A 24,881-nucleotide genomic window follows, 5' to 3' on the forward strand; every position below is an offset into this window, starting at 1 on the left:
TATTGCTCGAGTCCTAAAGAAACACCAAGTTACAATGAAACAGTTAAACACTGTACCGTTCGAGAGAAACAGTGAACGGGTAAAAGAGCAAAGATACCAATATGTCCAGGTAAGACGTCTGAGGTTACGTACACAGCTATACAAAATATTCACAGTAAAAAAAACACTAGCATTTCTACAGTAAAACTGTGCACTTACTGTTTTTCAGAGAGTAATGGAGGTGGAAGCACTGGAAAGACCACATTCATTTGTATTTATCGATGAAGCTGGATTTAACCTTGCCAAAACACGGCGCAGAGGAAGGAATGTTATAGGTCAAAGGGCCACTGTGGAGGTTCCAGGCCAAAGGGGGGGAAATATCACCATGTGTGCTGCAATGGCCAATGATGGTTTGATTCTCAACACACCACTCATTGGCCCATACAACATAGAAAGGCTTATAGCTTTCCTAGAACAGCTCTATGCTCAGCTAGTGCCAGCAGAACAGGGGGAGCCAGTAAGAAACCCCCAAGTTTTTGTCATAGTTTGCGATAACGTTGCTTTTCACCACTCTGCAGCTGTCACAGATTGGTTTGCAGCACATCACAGATTTATGGTTTTGTACCTGCCTGCATATTCACCCTTCCTCAACCCAATAGAGGAGTTTTTCTCTGCCTGGAGGTGGAAAGTGTTTGGTCACCACCCACATGACCAAATGTCTCTTTTGGAAGCCATGCGTGCCGGATGTGAGGACACGAGTCCAGAGGACTGCCAGGGATGGATAAGGCACTCCAGAAGGTTCTTCCCCAGGTGCATGGCAAGAGAAAACATTAGATGTGATGTTGAAGAAAACCTGTGGCCTGATGCTAGAGAGAGGCAGGATTAGCCCCTCAATTATTTGTTCGAATTACAGTATGTACTTTTAGTTTCTACCTTTTTTTTCTCATTACTGTAATTCCGTAAATTACTACAGACTATTGAAGCAAACTGCTAATTTTCATTTACCTTAAAGAATTGTTATGTTCTAAAAATGTTAATAAATCATGTGAAAGAATGTCACTCTTTTCTTTGAAGAAAATATTACTTTGTATGAAGTCACTGAAATTGTTCAAACTGTAAAGATGAAAAGTTAGTATTTTCTGTATTGGTGTTTGATGCTAGTGTTTTTACTCTCAGTGTGTTCTGAGTGACAGTGTGTGTTATCTCAGTGAGGGTTGTGCATAGTGTTTGGCTGCACTGAGCGTGTTTTGAGCCATGTGTTAAGAGTTGTGTTGCTTGGAATGAGTTTTGCAGGTGATGTGAACTGTTTAGCTCAGGTGACTGTTGGTAGTGCAGACTGTAGTTAGAGTTTTGCACATGTGACTCCAGTTGTGCCCACTGTCGTTTAGCAATCGAAAAAAAACTGTAATGAGGAATTTGTCCTCTGATGGAAATGACACCACTGCCAAGACAGGTATATTTGGTGTAAAAAATTAACAATAAACGGCATACTCACAAATATTGATATAGATTTTATTTCATTGACTCTTTTTTTTCTCTAGTAGATAACATGTAATTATTTATGCTTTCTCATAGAAAAAAACATAGTAGAACCTCAAAGGTCTGGGTCGGGGACAAGGGCAAAACAGTGATGTTCGAGTAGCAAAAGAAGTTGATAGAGAGGTGTTAAAAAATTCTGAGGTGATTGTAGTGTGAACTTAACATACAAATGACCTTCTATTTTTATTATTGAAATCAAATCCTAAACATGTACCCCGAGGACATAGAAGTGCCAGGAGTTACAGAATCACCCTACAATGACTACCCAGGTGTATTGATATCCCTGCGTTTCTATTACTGTTAGCAGCTCGTCGCGTCTATTTGAATTAATATTGAGGAATATTTCACTTTCTTTGGACATAGGAACAACCTACATTTGTTGTGCGACTCGAGTTTCGCCATCAGGTGGAAGACTGTGTCCCCTCTCTGGTCAGTCTCACCAGAGGAAAGGAAGGAGAGAGCAGGGACAGTGAGAGGCAAACCCTCTGCTGCTCTCTCCCTCCCTGCTGATGTGACTAATGCCGAGTTCAAAACAACAGTCAACTCGGAAATCTCTGACTTCCGAGCGTTCAAGACAACTGGGACATCAACTGGGAACATGGGGGAAAAAACTGATCCGGATGAGAAAAATAGTTCGGAGCGCTCATCCAAGTCGGAAATTCACACATCTTTCTAGAAATCCGAATTGAAGATCACTCATTGACCTCGTTTTTTTTCAGAGAACCCAGTTGTCTCGATAGCACCATGACCATCAGATTCAGGTCCCATCAGTCCAGTAAAATAAAAAGCACATTTTTGCAAATTACTTCAATTTATGCTCGCACTTGCGAGTGCTACTCCAACTGATCAATTTTATTATCAAAGCTTGAGTTTTTTAAAATATAATATGGTCCGAGAAGAACAATATTGGCAGGTCAGGCATATAGCCAATATACAGTGATAATGTACTAGGCCTACAGCACAAACCTCATTCCTACAGAACTGTTTTTATTAGGTTAATGTTCAATTTTTTAAGTCATGTTAAAAAAATCTGGGTGGTAGATCTCGGCTTGCTTTTTGACTACGAAAGTGACCTTGACTCAGAAAAGGTTAGCGACCACTGCTCTAGCTCTTCACTCCCCTCTCTTCCTCCTCACTCTCTCCAGCTCAGCCCCAGTGTCTGAGCGATGAAGGAGAAGACGTGTGTATCCTCCAGGATTGCCTTAGTGGTAGGCTTTCCCACCCCGTACCCACTGCGGGTGTCTACCCGAACCATAAGAGGCTGGGCCTGCCCGGGGCTGTTGCCCACACCGTGCTGCAGTGTGGCACAGTACTTCAGGGTGTGGAGGGGCACCACCCGGTCGTCATGGTCACCAGTCAGTAGGAGCATGGCAGGGTAGGCAGTGCCAATGTGAGGTGGAGGGGGGAGGTTGTGGAGAGGGGAGTACCTGAGGGTGAGTGGAGGGAGAAAGAGATAATTGAGTTCTACCAAATACAGTGCCTTGCGAAAGTATTCGGCCCCCCTTGAACTTTGCGACCTTTTGCCACATTTCAGGCTTCAAACATAAAGATATAAAACTGTATTTTTTTGTGAAGAATCAACAACAAGTGGGACACAATCATGAAGTGGAACGACATTTATTGGATATTTCAAACTTTTTAACAAATCAAAAACTGAAAGATTGGTCGTGCAAAATTATTCAGCCCCCTTAAGTTAATACTTTGTAGCGCCACCTTTTGCTGCGATTACAGCTGTAAGTCGCTTGGGGTATGTCTCTATCAGTTTTGCACATCGAGAGACTGACATTTTTTCCCATTCCTCCTTGCAAAACAGCTCGAGCTCAGTGAGGTTGGATGGAGAGCATTTGTGAACAGCAGTTTTCAGTTCTTTCCACAGATTCTCGATTGGATTCAGGTCTGGACTTTGACTTGGCCATTCTAACACCTGGATATGTTTATTTTTGAACCATTCCATTGTAGATTTTGCTTTATGTTTTGGATCATTGTCTTGTTGGAAGACAAATCTCCGTCCCAGTCTCAGGTCTTTTGCAGACTCCATCAGGTTTTCTTCCAGAATGGTCCTGTATTTGGCTCCATCCATCTTCCCATCAATTTTAACCATCTTCCCTGTCCCTGCTGAAGAAAAGCAGGCCCAAACCATGATGCTGCCACCACCATGTTTGACAGTGGGGATGGTGTTCAGGGTGATGAGCTGTGTTGCTTTTACGCCAAACATAACGTTTTGCATTGTTGCCAAAAAGTTCAATTTTGGTTTCATCTGACCAGAGCACCTTCTTCCACATGTTTGGTGTGTCTCCCAGGTGGCTTGTGGCAAACTTTAAACAACACTTTTTATGGATATCTTTAAGAAATGGCTTTCTTCTTGCCACTCTTCCATAAAGGCCAGATTTGTGCAATATACAACTGATTGTTGTCCTGTGGACAGAGTCTCCCACCTCAGCTGTAGATCTCTGCAGTTCATCCAGAGTGATCATGGGCCTCTTGGCTGCATCTCTGATCAGTCTTCTCCTTGTATGAGCTGAAAGTTTAGAGGGACGGCCAGGTCTTGGTAGATTTGCAGTGGTCTGATACTCCTTCCATTTCAATATTATCGCTTGCACAGTGCTCCTTGGGATGTTTAAAGCTTGGGAAATCTTTTTGTATCCAAATCCAGCTTTAAACGTCTTCACAACAGTATCTCGGACCTGCCTGGTGGGTTCCTTGTTCTTCATGATGCTCTCTGCGCTTTTAACGGACCTCTGAGACTATCACAGTGCAGGTGCATTTATACGGAGACTTGATTACACACAGGTGGATTGTATTTATCATCTTAGTCATTTAGGTCAACATTGTATCATTCAGAGATCCTCACTGAACTTCTGGAGAGAGTTTGCTGCACTGAAAGTAAAGGGGCTGAATAATTTTGCACGCCCAATTTTTCAGTTTTTGATTTGTTAAAAAAGTTTGAAATATCCAATAAATGTCGTTCCACTTCATGATTGTGTCCCACTTGTTGTTGATTCTTCACAAAAAAATACAGTTTTATATCTTTATGTTTGAAGCCTGAAGTGTGGCAAAAGGTCGCAAAGTTCAAGGGGGCCGAATACTTTCGCAAGGCACTGTATTTATTGTACAAATTACATGCAGAGCTACAATGTGGCATCCAATGCATTTGTGTTTATGTTCAGTATGAGTTGTATGTTAAGTGTGTGATTTGAGTATGCCAGACTTACTTGATGAACCATTTGAACTGCTCAGGGTGGTCTGCACAGCCGTAGTCAGTGGTCCAGGCGTGGCCGATGGTAAACCTGTGGAACTTGAGCATGTCCATCACCCCAACCTTAGCCACACAGGTCCGGACACTGATCCAAACCCACTGGTTTTGAAAGTGTGCGCGTGTGTGTGTGGACCCAGAGACATGACTCTCTCTGTGTGAGAGAGAGAGATAGAAAGACATGTTTTACACTTGTTATATGATTAAATACACTTCTAAAATATACCCAACTCACACACACACACACACACACACACACACACACACACACACACACACACACACACACACACACACACACACACACACACACACACACACACGCACGCACGCACGCACACACGCACGCACGCACACTTTCAAAACCAGTGGGTTTGAATCAGTGTCCGGACCTGTGTGGCTAAGGTTGGGGTGATGGACATGCTCAAGTTCCACAAGTTTACCATCGGCCACGCCTGGACCACTGACTTTTAATCCCTATTAAAAGTGAAAAGTGAAGTTGTTTGCCACTGACAACAGTCGGTAAGTTCATCACCACCGCTTTTGTTCTAGCAAAAGAAGGAACAAGTGTGATAAATACCTATCGGCAATCTATCGGCTGTGAGATTCTCCTTGTGATTCATGCTATAGAGAGAGAGAGACCTGTCTTACACTTAAACATACCCGACTCACTCTTTGACACACACGCACACACACACACTGGCACACACACACACGCTGGCACACACACACACTGGCACACACACACACACACACACACACACACACACACACAACAGCAACATCCAATCTATCCTAAATAGTCACTTAAAATAAGGAAGTACTCTTTAGTTGGATTTGTACAATGCAATATGGTTGGCAGTCTTTTAAAATTATGTAGCTAACTACTGTTTAATGTGCTGTGTAATCACTGAATTAATAGTAGCTAAGTAGAAAAATACTATTTGATGGACTTTACATTAACAATTATACTGAAGATATAAAACATTTAAAGAGAATGCGGTTATGATTGACCGAACTAGGAGACCATTTAGAAAGATGGCCTTAAATGCCATCCACTCTCCATACCCACGAGCAGTCCCCCGTTGGAGGCGCTGTTGATGGCTATGCAGCTGGCTATGGTGTAGTTCTCCTGGATTAGATACTCTGCTGCACACCGGAAGTCATCAAAGCAATTCTGCTTGTTCCCCAGGGTACCACCTAGACAGAAGAAGGAATTCATCTCTAGAAGGGATACTGCCATAGTCCATAGATCACATGTCATTTAGCAGACACTTTTCCACACTATCCTGGCCTTGCAAGCGCCATGCTCTGCCAACTAAGCTACAGAGAGACTGGGGCCGAGTATCAACAGTCAAAGCTACAAAAGCATGACAGGCGAAGGCAAAACAGTGGAAAGCTGAGCTAGTGAATATAAAACTAGCGAATCACAGCCCCCAGCCTGTTGCTTTATTTAACCTATTTCTATGCGTCTTTAGGTGGGGAAGATATAGTACCTTTGTGCCAGGTCTGTCCGTACTCCCCTCCTCCTCGGATGTTGGCTATAGCCAGGATTCCCCCCAGGTGTCTCACAAACAGCAGGTATGGAACACTGACAGAGTGAGAGAGACAGCGAGGGGAGGGGTGATGGACGTCACATCCACGTCACTCAAATCACACCGACTCAGAATACGGTTCACTTGGATGAATTCTATACTTGTGAATTCCTGGAGGGGAAAGATTCATCATGTTCTGTTGGAGGTCCATGCGTTGTGATACCAACTTGTAGTATGGTTGGATAGAGTGCTCAAAGCCTCCATATCCGTACAGGAAGACAGGGTGTGATCCGTCCTTCTTAAGACCCCGGGCATGCACCAGGAACATGGGGATTTTAGTTCCATCCTTACTGGGGTAAAACTCCTGAAACACACAGCAATATTGTCATAGTGAAAGTGTCAAGATACTGTTACGTTGTTACTGTAAGTAGTTGTAATCTGCTGTTGTCTTACCTGGTTGGTCTCATAGTTCATAGTCCTCCTGTTGAATACCCTTCACCTCCACCTGTCTGAACACTGTGGGTTCTGGAGACGCCTGGCTCAGGTCAAGGTGGTAAATCACACCTGGGAGAGACATTGTCACGCCCTGGTCGAAGTATTTTGTGTTTATCTTCATTTATTTGGTCAGGCCAGGGTGTGGCATGGGTTTTTGTATGTGGTGTGTATGTATTGGGATTGTAGCTTAGTGGGGTGTTCTAGTTAAGTCTATGGCTGTCTGAAGTGGTTCTCAATCAGAGGCAGGTGTTTATCGTTGTCTCTGATTGGGAACCATATTTAGGCAGCCATGTTCTTTCAGTGTGTCGTGGGTGATTGTCCTTAGTGTCCTTGTTCCTGTCTTTGTTAGTTTACACAAGTATAGGCTGTTTCGGTTTTCGTTACGTTCTTTGTTTTGAAGTGTTTGTATTGATTCGTGTTTACGTTTGTTTATTAAACATGGATCGCAATCTACACGCTGCATTTTGGTCCGACTCTCCTTCACCACAAGAGAACTGTTACAGACATGACACATAGGGGTTAGAGGTCCTAGAGAGGTCAAAGGTTATAGATACTAAGGACGTTGGCAGGGATTGTACCCAAACCGTGGTATTAAAAGCTAGTCCATACTAACAGTGTGAATATTAACCCTAATGCCAATGAAAATCCCATATCCTTTTCATGTCTAACACCACAAAATAAGTTGACTATCCCCTAGGAGACAATCCAGTACCTGGCGTGGTGAAGGAGGTGAACTTGTAGAAGAAGTCGGAGTGTTTCTTCTTACAGCTGAGGCTCACCACAGTGCCCACGTCCAGAGGCAGATCTCTGACCAGACCACCAGTGGACAGCTCATACAACTGCAGGATGTCCTTCACGTCATGGACATAGTTGACCAGCAGGTGGAGCTGGTTCACACAGGCCACAGAGCCTATAAGGAAGACAGACAATTCTTACATGTAGGCTACTTGGGTTCCTTCTGAGCATATCAACACATCTAGAATCAGTTATTTCTGTTTAAAACTTTAACCATTGGCAGCTAAATAATGAAACTGGCCTTGGATTATAAGGAAGGCATAACGCAACAATAACCTGACATATATAGGATCCAATTTCATGGCAAATTATTGCAAGGGGGATGCATTTTCTGTTTTGTTTCACAATGTTGAAGTACACTGTGTTAGGTATTCTTCACACGCTGTTCTTTCTCTTGTCCAATAGATGGCAGTCTGCTTATTGTAATTGTAGTACAGCATGGGACACAGACTTCCTGTTTAACTCCTTTCCCCTCTCAAATGGACTTTGTCTAAGACACAGCAACTACACTGGATATTCTAGTATAGGGAGTTCAACCAAAACGAAGAAGTGCAATGCTAGTAAGTCAAGTCGAGTATAAATAGAACAAATGTCAATAATGTAGTTTGAATTTGCTGATTTCCAACAGTGTGCGTATGTACAGTACACACTGTTAACGTTATACTCATGTGTGTGTATTGTGTGGCGAGAGATAGAGAGAGCCACACACCCACGGCCCTTAATACACTGAGCATACATCGCAAACCACCTGGTAGAACCTCCTAAAACCTTCAAAGCACACCCTCAACCACAGATATGGCAGTAAACATCTGTGGCCCCACTTCCAGTACTGATTAAAATCCCTCAGCTAACAGAATGATAGGCAGATGACATACCACTGCTCTAATGATATTAGTCAATATGGTACCAATATGGTTTGGTGAAAACATCCTTGTGGTACGTCAAAGGCACAAACTTTAAATGAGAGGTAACTCACATATGACCTGTTCCTGCCCGACTACATTGAAGACGCGTGCCAGATCTTACAATGCCTGGAAGTATCTTATGAACTAGGGCTGAAAGAAATTGCTTGCTACGTCACAAACATCTTGCAGGTGATAGATTTTAAAACGTGATTCATTGAGACAAAGTTCCCGTACTTGCAAAGTTGCATGCTACGGCGAAAGTGGGTTAACCAAGACCACGAAGTTACCACTCACTGTGGTTGATAGACTGACACATAAATATTCAAATCTAAAAAGTGAAACTTGGCAAGTAGCCTGACCATACCAAACTTATTTTACCTCCTTTAGCGGTCTCCAACTGGATTCTCACACAGAAACTCAAATTTGAGTTTCAACCCAGCACGAAAAACACATTTGGCTTATCACCATCAGCATGATAAGGTCATTAGGTCATATCAGTTGTTTTAGTGGTGGGCTGGAACAAAATCCTGCACACCCTGTAGGTCTCCAGAACCAGGGTTGGATACCACTGCTCAGTTTTCTCTTACCCAGGACGTCTTTGTCGTGCTGGGGTAGATAGGTCCTCCAGTGCTCCTTGTTTGGTGTCTCCAGGTCAATGTTGATCAGGCAGTAGCGAGGGGCATCCAGGTTGGTGCGGAAGGTGAACACACTGCCCTCGTTGGTGATGTAAGAGTACTGCGCCTCAAAGTTGTGAACCAGCTTCACCCAAGGCAGCAGGTCTATAGGTACAGATGCAGTCAAATATATTGGCACACACGCAACATACAAGCGAGTGCAATGGAGCAGAATGTAGTTGAATGGCTATATTTACCCTGTAGCAAACTTGCCACAGGTGAGATAAAGTTCGAGTAAATGACAATCCCTTTCCTCCAACCACATTAACTTGTGAATAATTTAGTCCATTTTTTTTACTTTGAAGTGAAAAATCTCATTCAGTTTTGATGTATTTTTCTTGGTCCTGTGCAGTTGGAAATCAAATACCAAATGTTTTACATTTATTCTGGAAGAAATAGTGAATCGTGCAAGTACATTTGACTGCATCTGTACAGGACAATAAGAGCTAGAATTGAGACACACCTATGACGTCAGGAATTCATACAGGGTCTGATTAAAATGGTAGGGACAGACCTGTGATGCCATTGGGTAGCTTCTCCAGGTCACAGTATCACAGCTGGTTGAATGGCTCACAGCCTTCTGTGATGTTGAGCACTGCATACCTGCCGTCATCCGACACCTGGAGAGAGCGAGAGAGAAAGAAGATGCGGGGAGACAGAGAGAGTAAGATTGTGAGAGAGGGGGACAAGGAGGGTGAGTGAGAAATACAAATAATTTGACGCTTTAGCACTAGCTGATGCTATCCCTACATGAACAATGCAAGTCATTACTTACAAACTGAGATCATAAGATCGATCCGGGATTGAGAAAGAGTCAAACAAGGTGGAGGAGAGAAGTGAGGGAGATGAGAAAAAGAGTGACAGTGTAATAGCAGTAGATTCATATGGAGAATGTGGTGGACAACAGGTGAGAAATGTAAAGAAAAAACATTATCTTTAAACTCACTGTTACTCCACTGTGCCATTTTGGATGGTCAGGAAACTCAGCCACCAGGATGTCCTCTGATTGGTTGGTGCCGATCACATGGTAGTAGAGTTTCTGATTGAGGTTGAATGTGGTCTCTGTGCCTGTGGAGCAATGCAGAAAGCTGTGTTTTTCAACGTGTCTGTGCACTTGTACAGTAGGTACAGTGCATTCAGAAAGTATTCAGACCCCTTCCCTTTTTCCACATTTTGTTACGTTACAGCTTTATTCCAAAATGGGTCAAATTAAATTAAATCCTCATCAATCTACACACAATACCCCATAATGGCAAAGTGAAAACAGGTTTTAAGAAATGTTTGCAAATGTATTAAAATTAAAAAACGAATTATTGACATAACTATTCAGGCCCTTTGTTTTCAGACTCGAAATTGAGCTCAGGTGCATCCTGTTTCGAATGATCATTCTTGCAATGTTTCTTTCTACAACTTAGAGACCACCTGTGGTCAATTCAATTGATTGGACATGATTTGGAAAGGCACACACCTGTCTATTGAAGGTCCTACAGTTGGTCCCACATGACAAAGAAAAAGATAAGCCATTAAGTCGAAGGAATTGTCCATTGAGCTCCGAGACAGGAACGGATAAGAGTCACAGATCTGGGGAAGGGTACCAAAAAATGTCTGCAGCATTGAAGGTGCCCAAGAAGACAGTGGCCTCCATCATTCTTAAATGGAAGTAGTTTGGAACCACCAAGACTCTTTCTAGAGCTGGCCGCCCAGCCAAACTGAGTAGTTGGGGGAGAAGGGCCTTGGTCAGGGAAGTGACCAAGAATCTCTGACAGAGCTCTAGAGTTCCTCTGTGGAGATGGGAGAACCTTCAAGAAGGACAATGATCTTTGCAGCACTCAACCAATCAGGCCTTTATGGTAGAGTGGCCAGATGGAAGCCACTCCTCAGTAAAATGCACATGACAGCCTGCTTGGAGTTTGCCAAAAGGCACCTAAAGGACTCTCAGAACATGAGAAACAAGCTACTCTGGTCTGATGAAACCAAGATTGAACTCTTTGGTCTGAATGCCAAGCGTCATGTTTGGAGGAAACCTGGCATTATCCCTAGGGTGAAGCATGGTGGTGGCAGCATCATGCTGTGGGAATATTTTTCAGAGGCAGGGACAGGGAGACTAGTCAGGATCGAGGGAAAGATGAACGAAGCAAAGTACAGAGAGATCCTTGATGAAAACCTGCTCCAGAGCGCTCAGGACCTCAGACTGGGGCGGAGGTTCACCTTCCAACAGGACAATGACCTTAAGCACACAGCCAAGACAACGCAGGAGGTGGCTTCGGGACAAGTCTCTGAATGTCCTTGAGTGGCCCAGCCAGAGCCCGGACTTGAACCTGATTGAACATCTCTGGAAAACCTGACAAAGCTTGAGAGGATCTGCAGAGAAGGATCGGAGCAACTCCCCAAATACAGGTGTGCCAAGCTTGTAGCATCATACCCAAGAAGACTCAAGGCTATAATCACTGCCAAAGGTGCTTCAACAAAGTATTGAGTAAAGGGTCTGAATTCTTATGTAAAAGGGATATTTCAGTTTTTGCTTTGTCAGAGGAGTGATCAGGAAAAACAATTGAATCAATTTTAGAATAAGCCTGTAACGTAACAAAGTGCAAAAAGTCAAGATGTCTGAATAATTTCTGAATGCACTGTACACTATGTTGTACTGTACACAGTAGATTTCATGAGTGTGTGTGTTTGTGTGTGTGTGTGTCTCACCATCAACCTTGCCGTCCTGCCGGGGGTAACAATTATAAAACACCCCGCGGGCATCGTGGGTCCAGGCCAGGCAGCTGAACTTCACCCTGTCCAGGACATCAGGCAGAGTCATGAGGTCATCAGCCTTTAGGAAGTGCACCGTTACCCAGTCGGAGCCACTGGAGCTCAGGCCATACGCAAAGTACTCACACTCCTCTGACAAGCGCCCCACTGAAAGGAGAAGGAGAGCGAGGTAAGGAGAGAGGAAAAGGAAAAATAGATATTACATTGTATGATATTATAATGTATAATGTAAAGTGGGCCTATCATTTGTTTTTTTTAGCAATATACTCCACCTTTGTCACAGCAATAAAATCTAATAACAGAATAGAAATACAAGAGAGGAGGAGGAATTGTGAGGACTCAGGTTGAGACATACACGCAAATACACTATAAAAGGTTGTATTACAGTAATCAGCTCACTCTTCAAGGCTACAGTACCATCCACAGACAGTGTGTTTGGGTCAAAGAAGATTGTGGCCGGTCCGTCCAGAGAGTCCTGCACACAGAGCGCATCCTGGTTCTGCAGGCCCTGGTTATGGAAGTAGAAATACCTATTGACTGAGGAAACCAGTTATATTTGTTCCACCATGGAGAGCATCAGACACACATACAGTGCCTTCAGAAAGTATACTCCTTGATTTATTCCACATTTTGTTATGTTACAGCCTGAATTTAAAAATATGAAATAGACACATAATGACAAAGTGAAAACATTCTTAGAAATGTTAGCAAGAGAAATTTAGAAAACTCATTTACGTAAGTATTCACACCCAAGTCAATACTTTGTAAAAGCACCTTTGGCGGTGATTACAGCTTTGAGTCATCTTGGGTATGTCTGTACCAGCTTTGCACATCTGGATTTGCAGATTTTCTCAAGCTCTTAAATTAGATGGGAGCAGCAATCTTCAAGTCTTTCTACAGATTTTCAATGGGATTCAAGTCTGGGCTTTGGCTGGGCCACTCAAGGACTTTCACATTCTTGTTCTGAAGCCATTCCAGCATTTATTTGACTGTATGCTTGGGGTCTTTGTCCTGTTGGAATGTAAATCTTTCCCCAGTCTAAGGTAGCTTGCACTCTGAAGCAGGTTCTCGTCAAGGATTTGCCTGCATTTGGCTCCATTCATTGTTCCCTCTAGCCCTACCAGTCTTCCAGTCCCTGCCACTGAAAAACATCCCCATAGCATGATACTGTCACTACCATGCTTCACGGTAGGTTTGGTGTTAGACAGGTGATGCCTGGTTTTCTCTAGACATAGCGGTTTACGTTGTCATCTCATCAGACCACAGAATCTTTTGCCTTATGCTCACAGTCTTTCACATGCCTTTTTACAAACTCCAGGCGTGCTGTTATGTGCCTTTTTCTCAGGAGTTGCTTCAGTCTGCTCACTCACCTATAAAGCCCAGATTGGTGAAGTGCTGTAGAGACTGTTGTCCTTCTGGCTGGTACTCCCATCTCAACCAAAGAACTCTGTCATTTAGTCAGTGGTCAATGGGTTCTTGGTCACCTCCCTGACCATGGTCCTTCTTCCCCAGATGCTCAGTTTGGTCAGAAAGCCAGCTTTAGGGAGAGTCTGGGTAGTGCCAAGGCTGAGGAGTAAGTTTCACACATGCAGTTATTGCGTAGTTCCCTCTTTTTGTGCATTTTCTTGGAAATAAGTGTGCAGGCTTTTGTTCCAGCTCAGCACTGAATCCTTTTGATTAGTCCTTAACTTGTTGACGCCACCCATCCCAGTAGCGGGATAATTGTCCTCAGCAACCGCTGAATAGCATAGCACCACAGTCAAATAATATTACAAAAAATTATTCATATTCATGAAATCACAAGTGCAATATTGCAAAACACAGTTTAGCCTTTTGTTAATCCACCTGTCGTCTCAGGTGAAATGATGCTTTACAGCGAAAGCAATCCAAGCGTTTGTGTAAGTTTATCGATAGCATAACATAACATTATGTACACTAAGCATTAAGTAGCTAGGTCACGAAAATCAGAAAAGCAATTTTAAAAATAGTTTACATTTGATGATCTTTGGATGTTTTCACTCACGAGACTCCCAGTTACACAACAAATTTTCCTTTTGTTCCATAAAGATTATTTTTATACCAAAAATACCGACGTTTGTTTGTCGCGTTGTGTTCAGAAATCCACAGGAAAGAGCGGTCACGACAATGCGGATGTATATTCCAAATAATATCCATAATGTCCACTGAAACATGTCAAATGTTTTTTATAATCAATCTTCAGGTTGTTTTTAAAATATATATTCGATAATATATCAACCAAGTGTGTAGCTTTTTCAATAGGACCGGGAGGAACAATGGCCGCTTTACTCTATAGCGCAAAACTAACTCTGAGATCCCCCACCTATCCACATACGCAATGTGATCTTTCACGCTCATTTTTAAAAATAAATGCCTGAAACTATGTCTAAAGACTGTTGACACCTCAGGGAAGCCATAGAAAAAGGAATCTGGTTGATATCCCTTTAAATGCAGGATAGGCATGCATAGGAACAGAGAGGTTTCAAAATATTTTTAATTTGACCTTTATTTAACTAGGCAAGTCAGTTAAGAACAAATTCTTATTTACAATGACATCCTAGGAACAGTGGGTTAACTGCCTGTTCAGGGGCAGAACGACAGATTTGTAGCTAGTCAGCTCGGGGGTTTGAACTTGCAACCTTCTGGTTACTAGTCCAACACTCTAACCACTAGGCTACCCTGCCACCCCAAATAAGAGGCACTCCCTGATTGGATTTTCCTCAGGCTTTCGCCTGCAATATCAGTTCTGTTATACTCACAGACAATATTTTTACAGTTTTGGAAACTTTAGAGTTTTCTATCCCAATCTGACAATTATATGCATATTCTAGTTTCTGGAGCTGTGAAATAGGCCGTTTCAAATGGGTACTTTTTTTTTGCCAAAAACGAAAATACTGCCCCCTACACTCAACCAGTTAAAATGCTTTCTAACCGGTTTCCTCTCTTGTAGCGGCAGCTGTATTTGAGTTCCTAATCTGTTTATTTCCCATAGAGAACGACAGAGGCCTTTAGTGGCCAAAAGGCAGTATGAGCATGGACAGGATCACAGAGGGCTTCCACCATTTTAATGGAGTCAACTGGGTGGGGCTTCCAACTTCATTGGCTGATCCCTCCTGGTGACAAAGATGAGTCCTCTATCTTGATGTTGCTTCCTCTGTTGTAGGAGCAGTGATAGTGATGGACTTTCTGAAGGCTTCGGTGCTTTCACCAAATTGTGCCAAAAAACTGTTGATTACCCGGACAACGCCGCTAAAAACCGCGCCGCACTCACAGGAAAACACACTGCAGCTCCAAATTCGCCCCATTAATTAAAATCATCTATTTTTGTGACTACCTGGACCTACCAATTTCTTTATAAGTATTGAAACCAAACCATATGGATTTGAATTAAAATGATTTGAATAAGCATGAAAATGTGACTGTAAAGAAGCTAGGCTACATATCATATTAAACAGCATATAAACAAATCTAAATAGGTCAGGAACCAGACAGGGAGCCTAATAAGGAATGATAATCAATTATTTAGGCTATATTATTGCAATTATTTCAAGGCTATAGCAAGTAGTGTAAAGTACTTAAGTAGTACTTTCAAGTATTTTTACTTAAGTAGTTTTTTGGGGGGTATCTGTACTTCACTATTTAATATTTCTGACAGTCTTTTACTTTACTAAATTCCTAAAGACAATTATATACTTTTTACTCCATACATTTTCCTTGACACCCAAAAGTACTTGTTACATTTTGAATGCTTTGCAGGAAATTCACACACTTATCAAGAGAACATCCCTGGTCATCCCTACTGCCTCTGATCTGACGGACTCACTAAGCACATGCTTCGTCCGTAAATTAAAATAAACAAGAAAATTAGGCCGTCTGGTTTGCTTAATATAAGGAATTTTATATTATTTACACTTTTACCTTTGATATTTAAGTATATTTCAAACCAAATACTTTTAGACTTTTACTCAAGTAGTATTTTACTGGGTGACTTTTAATTTTACTTGAGTCATTTTCTATTAAGGTATCTTTACTTTTACTCAAGTATGAATGACGGCCAAACCCTAACGACGCTGAGCCAATTGTGCGCCGCCCTATGGAACTCTGCCAGATTTGATACAGCCTGGAATCAAACCAGGGTCTGTAGTGACACCTCTAGCACTGAGATGCAGTGCCTTAGACTGCTGTGCCACTCAGGAGCTGTGACTTACTTAGAATTAAATACAAATGAAATGAAAAATGACTTATTAGTGCCTTTTGAATTTTTTTAATGAGTTTGGCCAGTCTTTGTCGTCAGGCTCATGCGATGGTGCCTGGAGAGACGGCCAGCAGTGGAGAATGCTAAACACCCTTTCAGGCCTCTCTTGCCTCTCTTTATTTTTCTATAGGTAGGCCTAAAGGTTTTTAGGCAAAATAACCCAATCAAAACGGAAAGCTCCTTGAATGTGGGAATATGCCAGGCTTATTGATTTAGCACCTGTGTGTTATATCAGTTTCTTTGTGAAAATATTTAGCGAAGTACATGACTTTGGGAATCTCGCACCACTCCACTCCAGCTCAGCTCACATACTCTGCTCGGAGCTTCATTATCTGTTCGCAATGCACATTAGTGACAACTTCTGGACCGTAATAAATAGCAGCATGTTTTTAGCAAAACTCCTTGCCGCAGCAATAATTCGTTGGCTTTGGTAGCCTATAATCAATTGGAATAACAGGTTAGCATTTTATATTATGCTTCCATTTTTTGCCTTCAAGAATATTATTTTTAAAAAACTGAATCTACAGTTTTCAATTATTTAAGATGCTGAATATGGACGCTATACTACATAAAACAAATGATTTGAACAACTGTGCAGAAAAAAATAGGATTTGACCTCGTACCCTCACATCCTTGAAAGTATCATAGGTCTGTCTCTACCTGCTAAGTAGGTAGGTTAGGTAGAGGCAACAAACAATGACAGACATAATTGTTGTTTTTCTTCATAAAATGAGCTAAATAGGACCGGTAAATCTCTCATGTCTCACACACACCCATAAAATACAGTATACAATGTTCAATGTCTTATACAGTACCAGTTTAAGGTTTGGACACACCTCTTCATCCAAGGGTTTTTCTTTAATTATACTATTTTCTACAAGGTAGAATAATAGTGAAGAAATCAAAACTATGAAATAACACATATGGAATCATGTAGTAACCAAGAAAAAGTGAAACAAATCAAAATATATTTTAGATTCTTCAAAGTAGCCACCCTTTTCCTTGATGACAGCTTTACACACTTTTGGCATTCTCTCAACCAGCTTCATGAGGTAGTCACCTGGAATGCATTTCAATTAATAGGTGTGTGTTGTTAAAAGTTAATTTGTGCATTCATAATGTGTTTGAGCCAATCAGTTGTGTTGTGACATGGTAGGGGTAGTATACAGAAGATAGCCTTATTTGGTTAAAGACCAAGTCCATATTATGGCAAGAACAGTTCAAATAAGCAAAGGGAAATGACAGTGCATCATTACTTTAAGACATGATGGTCAGTCAATCCGGAGAATTTCAAGAACTTTTAACTTTTCTTCAAGTGCTGTCTTAAAAACCATCAATCGCTATGATGAAACTGGCTCTCATGAGGACAGCCACAGCAAAGAATGGCAGCTGAGAACAAAAAAAAGGTTTCTTTCCCCATACCACTATTAAATCTAAAAGGAACAACGTCAGTTTCACTCGTTCTAGTAGATGAGTTATGGTTATCCCGTACCAAGTTGCATATAGTAAGTACCTGAGGACCATACCATGGACAAGCTTATGCCACGAAGCTAGCACCAGTTAGCCGTGAGCCAGGCGCATCTCCCGGCCAGCAAACTAAATGCTACAATACCTCTTTCGCCATCTGGCTTGGATTCTCTGTCGACACGGCACCCCGCCTCGCCACCACGACTGGTCTGCCGACGAATACTCCATCCTCTGTGCCTTCAACCGGCCTCCGTCGGAGGGCTGCTAACTTTAAACGCCTTGTCGCCTGCTAACGTAGTGGCGGGTTCCCTGTTCCATCTACTGCTGCCCCATGGACACTATGATCGCTTGGCTACATAGCTGATGCCTGCTGGACTGTCCATTAATCACGGTACTCCATTCTGTATATTTATTTTTATCTGTCGGCCCCAGCCGCGAACTCAGGCTCTGTGTGTAGTTAAACCGACCCTCTCTGCCTAGTCATCGGCATTTTACCTGCTGTTGATGTGTTAGCTGATTAGCTGTTGTTGTCTCACCTGTTGTTTTAGCTAGCTCTCCCAATCAACACCTGCGATTACTTTATGCCTCGCTGTATGTCTCTTTAACATGTCAATATGCCTTGTATACTGTTGTTCAGGTTAGTTATCATTGTTTTAGTTTACAATGGAGCCCCTAGTTCCACTCTTCATACCTCTGATACCTCCTTTGTCCCACCTCCCACACATGCGGTGACCTCACCCATTACAACCAGCATGTCCAGAGATTCAACCTCTCTTATCATCACTCACTGCCTGGGCTTACCTCTGCTGTACCTGCACTCCACCATACCCCTGTCTGCGCATTATGCCCTGAATATATTCTACCATGCCCAGAATTCTGCTCCTTCTATTCTTTGTCCCCAACACTCTAAGCGACCAGTTTTGATAGCCTTTAGCCGCACCCTCATACTACTCCTCCTCTGTTCCGCGGGTGATGTGGAGGTAAACCCAGGCCCTGCATGTCCCCAGGCACCCTCATTTGTTGACTTCTGTGATCGAAAAAGCCTTGGTTTCATGCATGTCAACATCAGAAGCCTCCTCCCTAAGTTTGTTTTACTCACTGCTTAGGCACACTCTGCCAACCCTGATGTCCTTGCCGTGTCTGAATCCTGGCTTAGGAAGGCCACCAAAAATTCTGAGATTTCCATACCCAACAATAACATTTTCTGTCAAGATAGAACTGCCAAAGGGGGAGGAGTTGCAGTCTACTGCAGAGATAGCCTGCAAAGTTCTGTCATACTTTCCAGGTCCATACCCAAACAGTTCGAACTACTAATTTTAAAAATGACTCTCTCCATAAATAAGTCTCTCACTGTTGCCGCCTGCTACCGACCCCCCTCAGCTCCCAGCTGTGCCCTGGACACCATTTGTGAATTGATCGCCCCCCATCTAGCTTCAGAGTTTGTTCTGTTAGGTGACCTAAACTGGGATATGCTTAACACCCCGGCAGTCCTACAATCTAAGCTAGATGCCCTCAATCTCACACAAATCATCAAGGAACCCACCAGGTACAACCCTAAATCTGTAAACAAGGGCACCCTCATAGACACTGTAAAGTCCATGGAGAATAAGAACACCTCCTCCCAGCTGCCCACTGCACAGAAGATAGGAAACACTGTCACCACTGATAAATCCACTATCATTGAGAATTTCAATAAGCATTTTTCTACGGCTGGCCATGCTTTCCACCTGGCTACTCCTACCGGTCAACAGCACTGCACCCCCACAACAACTCGCCGAAGGCTTCCCCATTTCTCCTTCTTCCAAATCCAGTCAGCTGATGTTCTGAAAGAGCTGCAAAATCTGGACCCCTACAAATCAGCCGGCTAGACAATCTGGACCCTTTCTTTCTAAAAATTATCTGCCAAAATTGTTGCCACCCCTATTACTAGCCTGTTCAACCTCTCTTTCGTGTTGTCTGAGATTCCCAAAGATTGGAAAGCAGCTGCGGTCATCCCCCTCTTCAAAGGGGGACACACTCTTGACCCAAACTGCTACAGACCTATATCTATCCTACCCTGCCTGTCTAAGGTCTTCGAAAGCCAAGTCAACAAACAGATTATCGACCATTTCGAATCTCACCATACCTTCTCTGCTATGCAATCTGGTTTCAGAGCTGCTCATGAGTGCACCTCAGCCACGCTCAAGGTCCTAAACGATATATTAACCGCCATCGATAAGAAACATTACTGTGCAACCGTATTCATTGATCTGGCCAAGGCTTTCGACTCTGTCAATCACCACATCCTCATCGGCAGACTCGACAGCCTTGGTTTCTCAAATGATTGCCTCGCTTGTTTCACCAACTACTTCTCTGATAGAGTTCAGTGTGTCAAATCGGAGGGTCTGCTGTCCGGACCTCTGGCAGTGTCTATGGGGGTGCCACAGGGTTCAATTCTTGGACCGACTCTCTTCTCTGTATACATCAATGATGTCGCTCTTGCTGCTGGTGAGTCTCTGATCCACCTCTACGCAGACGACACCATTCTGTATACTTCTGGCCCTTCTTTGGACACTGTGCTATCTAACCTCCAAACGAGCTTCAATGCCATACAACACTCCTTCCGTGGCCTCCAACTGCTCTTAAACGCTAGTAAAACCAAATGCATGCTTTTCAACCGTTTGCTGCCTACACCCGCATGCCCGACTAGCATCACTACCCTGGATGGTTCCGACCTAGAATATGTGGACATCTATAAGTACCTAGGTGTATGGCTAGACTGTAAACTCTCCTTCCAGACTCATATCAAACATCTCCAATCTAAAATCAAATCTAGAGTCGGCTTTCTATTCCACAACAAAGCCTCCTTCACTCACGCCGCCAAACTTACCCGAGTAAAACTGACTATCCTACCGATCCTCAACTTCGGCGATGTCATCTACAAAATAGCTTCCAATACTCTACTCAGCAAACTGGATGCAGTATATCACAGTGCCATCCGTTTTGTTACTAAAGCACCTTATACCACCCACCACTGTGACCTGTATGCTCTAGTCGGCTGGCCCTCGCTACATATTAGTCGCCAGACCCACTGTCTCCAGGTCATCTACAAGTCCATGCTAGGTAAAGCTCTGCCTTATCTCAGTTCACTTGTCACGATGGCAACACCCACCTGTAGCACGCGCTCCAGCAGGTGTATCTCACTGATCATCCCTGAAGCCAACACCTCATTTGGCCGCCTTTCCTTCCAGTTCTCTGCTGCCTGTGACTGGAACGAATTGCAAAAATCGCTGAAGTTGGAGACTTTTATCTCCCTCACCAACTTTAAACATCTGCTATCTGAGCAGCTAACCGATCGCCGCAGCTGTACATAGTCCATCTGTAAATAACCCACCCAATTTACCTACCTCATCCCGATACTGTTTTTATTTATTTACTTTTCTGCTCTTTTGCACACCAGCATCTCTACCTGCACATGACCATCTGATCATTTATCACTCCAGTGTTAATCTGCAAAATTGTAATTATTCGCCTACCTTCTCATGCCTTTTGCACACAATGTATATAGACTCTTTTTTTCTTTTTTCTACTGTGTTATTGACTTGTTTATTGTTTACTCTGTGTTGTTGTCTGTTCAAACTGCTATGCTTTATCTTGGCCAGGTCGCAGTTGTAAATGAGTAAATGAGAACTTTTTCTCAACTAGCCTACCTGGTTAAATAAAGGTGAAATTAAATAGAAAAATAAAAAAACAAGACACACTTTATTCCGACAGACTCTCTCCTCCACATTGAGCCATCTGAGTCCTTCAACATGGGAATGGTTAAGATGAGTAAGTGCTGGAAGTTTAACAATAATCCTGACTCATTTGTTCTGAGATGTCTGAAGTTTGGTATTAACTGTCTAGTAGAGTTCGGTGTTTGAAAGCAGCTTGGAATAGACGAAAGCACCGGAACCACTGCAAAATCAGTAAGATCTCGCATTTTGCAAAACATGGTTTAAAAAAGCACGTTATCAAACTAAGCTTCGGACATCATGGATGACGTAATTTTGAGAAAGGGATACAGGCGTCGGCACACTGCTTCGAAGTTAGCTGCAATAGCGATTTCGGCGCATGCCTCGGTGCTCCAGTATCAAAAGTAACATCGCTAGACAGTGATGGAGTGGCAGCTGTATTTTAGCTCTGGTTTCCTGGTTTCCTCGCTTTTTGGGGCAACTGTATTTTACTCCCTAACCAGTTTCCTCTCTTGTAGGGGCAGCTGTATTTTAGTTCCTATCTGTTTCCTCTCTTGTAGGGGCAGCTGTATTTTAGTCACTATCTGTTTCCTCTCTTGTAGGGGCAGCTGTATTTTAGTTCCTATCTGTTTCCTCTCTTGTAGGGGCAGCTGTATTTTACTCCCTAACCTGTGTCCTCTCTTGTAGGGGCAGCTGTATTTTACTCCCTAACCAGTGTCCTCTCTTGTAGGGGCAGCTGTATTTTACTCCCTAACCAGTGTCCTCTCTTGTAGGGGCAGCTGTATTTTAGTCACTATCTGTTTCCTCTCTTGTAGGGGCAGCTGTATTCTATTCCCTAACCTGTGTCCTCTCTTGTAGGGGCAGCTGTATTTTACTCCCTAACCAGTTTCCTCTCTTGTAGGGGCAGCTGTATTTTAGTTCCTATCTGTTTCCTCTCTTGTAGGTGCAGCTGTATTTTAGTCACTATCTGTTTCCTCTCTTGTAGGGGCAGCTGTATTTTACTCCCTAACCTGTGTCCTCTCTTGTAGGGGCAGCTGTATTTTACTCCCTAACCAGTTTCCTCTCTTGTAGGGGCAGCTGTATTTTACTCCCTAACCAGTTTCCTCTCTTGTAGGGGCAGCTGTATTTTACTCCCTAACCAGTTTCCTCTCTTGTAGGGGCAGCTGTATTTTACTCCCTAACCAGTGTCCTCTCTTGTAGGGGCAGCTGTATTTTACTCCCTAACCAGTTTCCTCTCTTGTAGGGGCAGCTGTATTTTAGTCACTATCTGTTTCCTCTCTTGTAGGGGCAGCTGTATTCTATTCCCTAACCTGTGTCCTCTCTTGTAGGGGCAGCTGTATTTTACTCCCTAACCAGTTTCCTCTCTTGTAGGGGCAGCTGTATTTTAGTTCCTATCTGTTTCCTCTCTTGTAGGTGCAGCTGTATTTTAGTCACTATCTGTTTCCTCTCTTGTAGGGGCAGCTGTATTTTACTCCCTAACCTGTGTCCTCTCTTGTAGGGGCAGCTGTATTTTACTCCCTAACCAGTTTCCTCTCTTGTAGGGGCAGCTGTATTTTACTCCCTAACCAGTTTCCTCTCTTGTAGGGGCAGCTGTATTTTACTCCCTAACCAGTTTCCTCTCTTGTAGGGGCAGCTGTATTTTACTCCCTAACCAGTTTCCTCTCTTGTAGGGGCAGCTGTATTTTAGTTCCTATCTGTTTCCTCTCTTGTAGGTGCAGCTGTATTTTAGTCACTATCTGTTTCCTCTCTTGTAGGGGCAGCTGTATTTTACTCCCTAACCTGTGTCCTCTCTTGTAGGGGCAGCTGTATTTTACTCCCTAACCAGTGTCCTCTCTTGTAGGGGCAGCTGTATTTTACTCCCTAACCAGTGTCCTCTCTTGTAGGGGCAGCTGTATTTTACTCCCTAACCTGTGTCCTCTCTTGTAGGGGCAGCTGTATTTTAGTTCCTAACCTGTTTCCTCTCTTGTAAGGGCAGCTATACTTGGGGTAGTCGTAGAGCTGTTAGCCGCTGGTAAAACTGAGGCCTGACCACACACTGCTCCAGGAATGGCATGGACAGCTTATTCTGTTCCTCCACAAATGCCTGGGCAAAACAAACATACACACACACACACACACAAACACGTCAGTGGATCTTCCAACCAGGCATACAGGTCACATATCTTAACCCCATGGTAGTAATCCACCTACAAGATAGAAATACAACAGTTACTGTAAGTATGACTGCATGTACGGAAAGAAAAAGTCACACAATGTTTGGAAAGGATGTGTAATGACTCCATAGCAGAGTTGGTTGACAGCTGAGTTTGACAGAATGTCAATAAATTGCCTTATTTAAATATGACATTGATTAAATGAGGTTTGATGTGGCAATGTCCAATGAAACTCAGATGAATTAAATATGAAACATTTACAGACCGATTTATAGCCTACAACAGTGTATGACACTAAAGATGAAAGTAGCAATCTTACTCAGAACTACAGGCCTTTGTTAGAACCTGTAGAGGCTAAACCAAATTGGAAACAGAAACCATGTTTTTTTCTCAGGGTTACTCAGCCTAGCCCATAAAGAATGATAGAGGCCTCTAGTTGCCAAAATGACTCATTAGCATGGGCAATGCAATTGAGGGCTTCCATCATTTTAATGTAGTTTAATGTTGTCAACTGTGTGGGACTTCCAACTTCATTGGCTGATCCCTCCTGGTGACTCTGTTGAAATCATGTCCAACTCGGTCATCAGGAGGGATACTTTGAGAGACTACTTTGAAATTGAGATTGCACCAATGCTGCTGCCTGTTTGCTCACAGGCACCATTATGGGCCCTATTTAGGGCTGCTTTCTCTGTGGCTCAGCCAGACTGACTTTGCACATAGTGAAGGCCTACTATTTTTTGCTCTCTTAAGATTCAATCTTGTGCACCTACCACTTTAAGACAGAATGGTTGAGAGAGAGAGGAAGCAGAGAGACTGCGAGATAGAGAGAGCTGTTTGAATTTGACACAGACCGAACTCTCATCTCTCCGAGCTGCCGGGTACTTAAATGCCATGGTAGTGTCTATATGTGTCTGTACGTCTCTTCAAGATGTTTTTCCGTCTGTCCTTTTCCTTTCTCTGTTAACTTGCCTGCCTATCTGCACTACTCCACACCCTGAAAGACTCAGTGACAGGTAGCCCAAAGTGAAAGTGAAATCATGTTTTACTTCTGTGGTTTTTTATGGCGAACTACACCAACTGTGCCACCTGCTGGATGGGGTGAAAACTGCGAAAGAAATAGAAGAAAAGGGGGAAGGAGGAAAAACATACTCCTAATATTCCAAAAAGTAAAAATAATAATAAAATGTACTCCTTCAGTCGGATTCAAATGACTAATCATGTTCCTTCTCTAGGGTTTGAGAATATAGATAGAAGAATCTAGTGCCCAAAAGCCCATTTTAGCATAGGGAGCGCCATTGAGGACTTTCACCATTTTGATGTAGTCAACTGGGTGGGACTTC

General features: G+C 43.0%; 1 pseudogene; it reads right to left on the reverse strand.

Annotated features, from left to right (window-relative positions):
• Positions 1–1,477: 1,477 nt before the first annotated feature.
• LOC109906932 (prolyl endopeptidase-like) lies at positions 1,478–24,434 on the reverse strand (annotated as a pseudogene).
• Between the last annotated feature and the right edge of the window lie 447 nt (positions 24,435–24,881).

The sequence above is a fragment of the Oncorhynchus kisutch genome, linkage group LG17 (assembly GCF_002021735.2).
Source record: "Oncorhynchus kisutch isolate 150728-3 linkage group LG17, Okis_V2, whole genome shotgun sequence".
NCBI classification, from domain to species: Eukaryota; Metazoa; Chordata; class Actinopteri; order Salmoniformes; family Salmonidae; genus Oncorhynchus; species Oncorhynchus kisutch.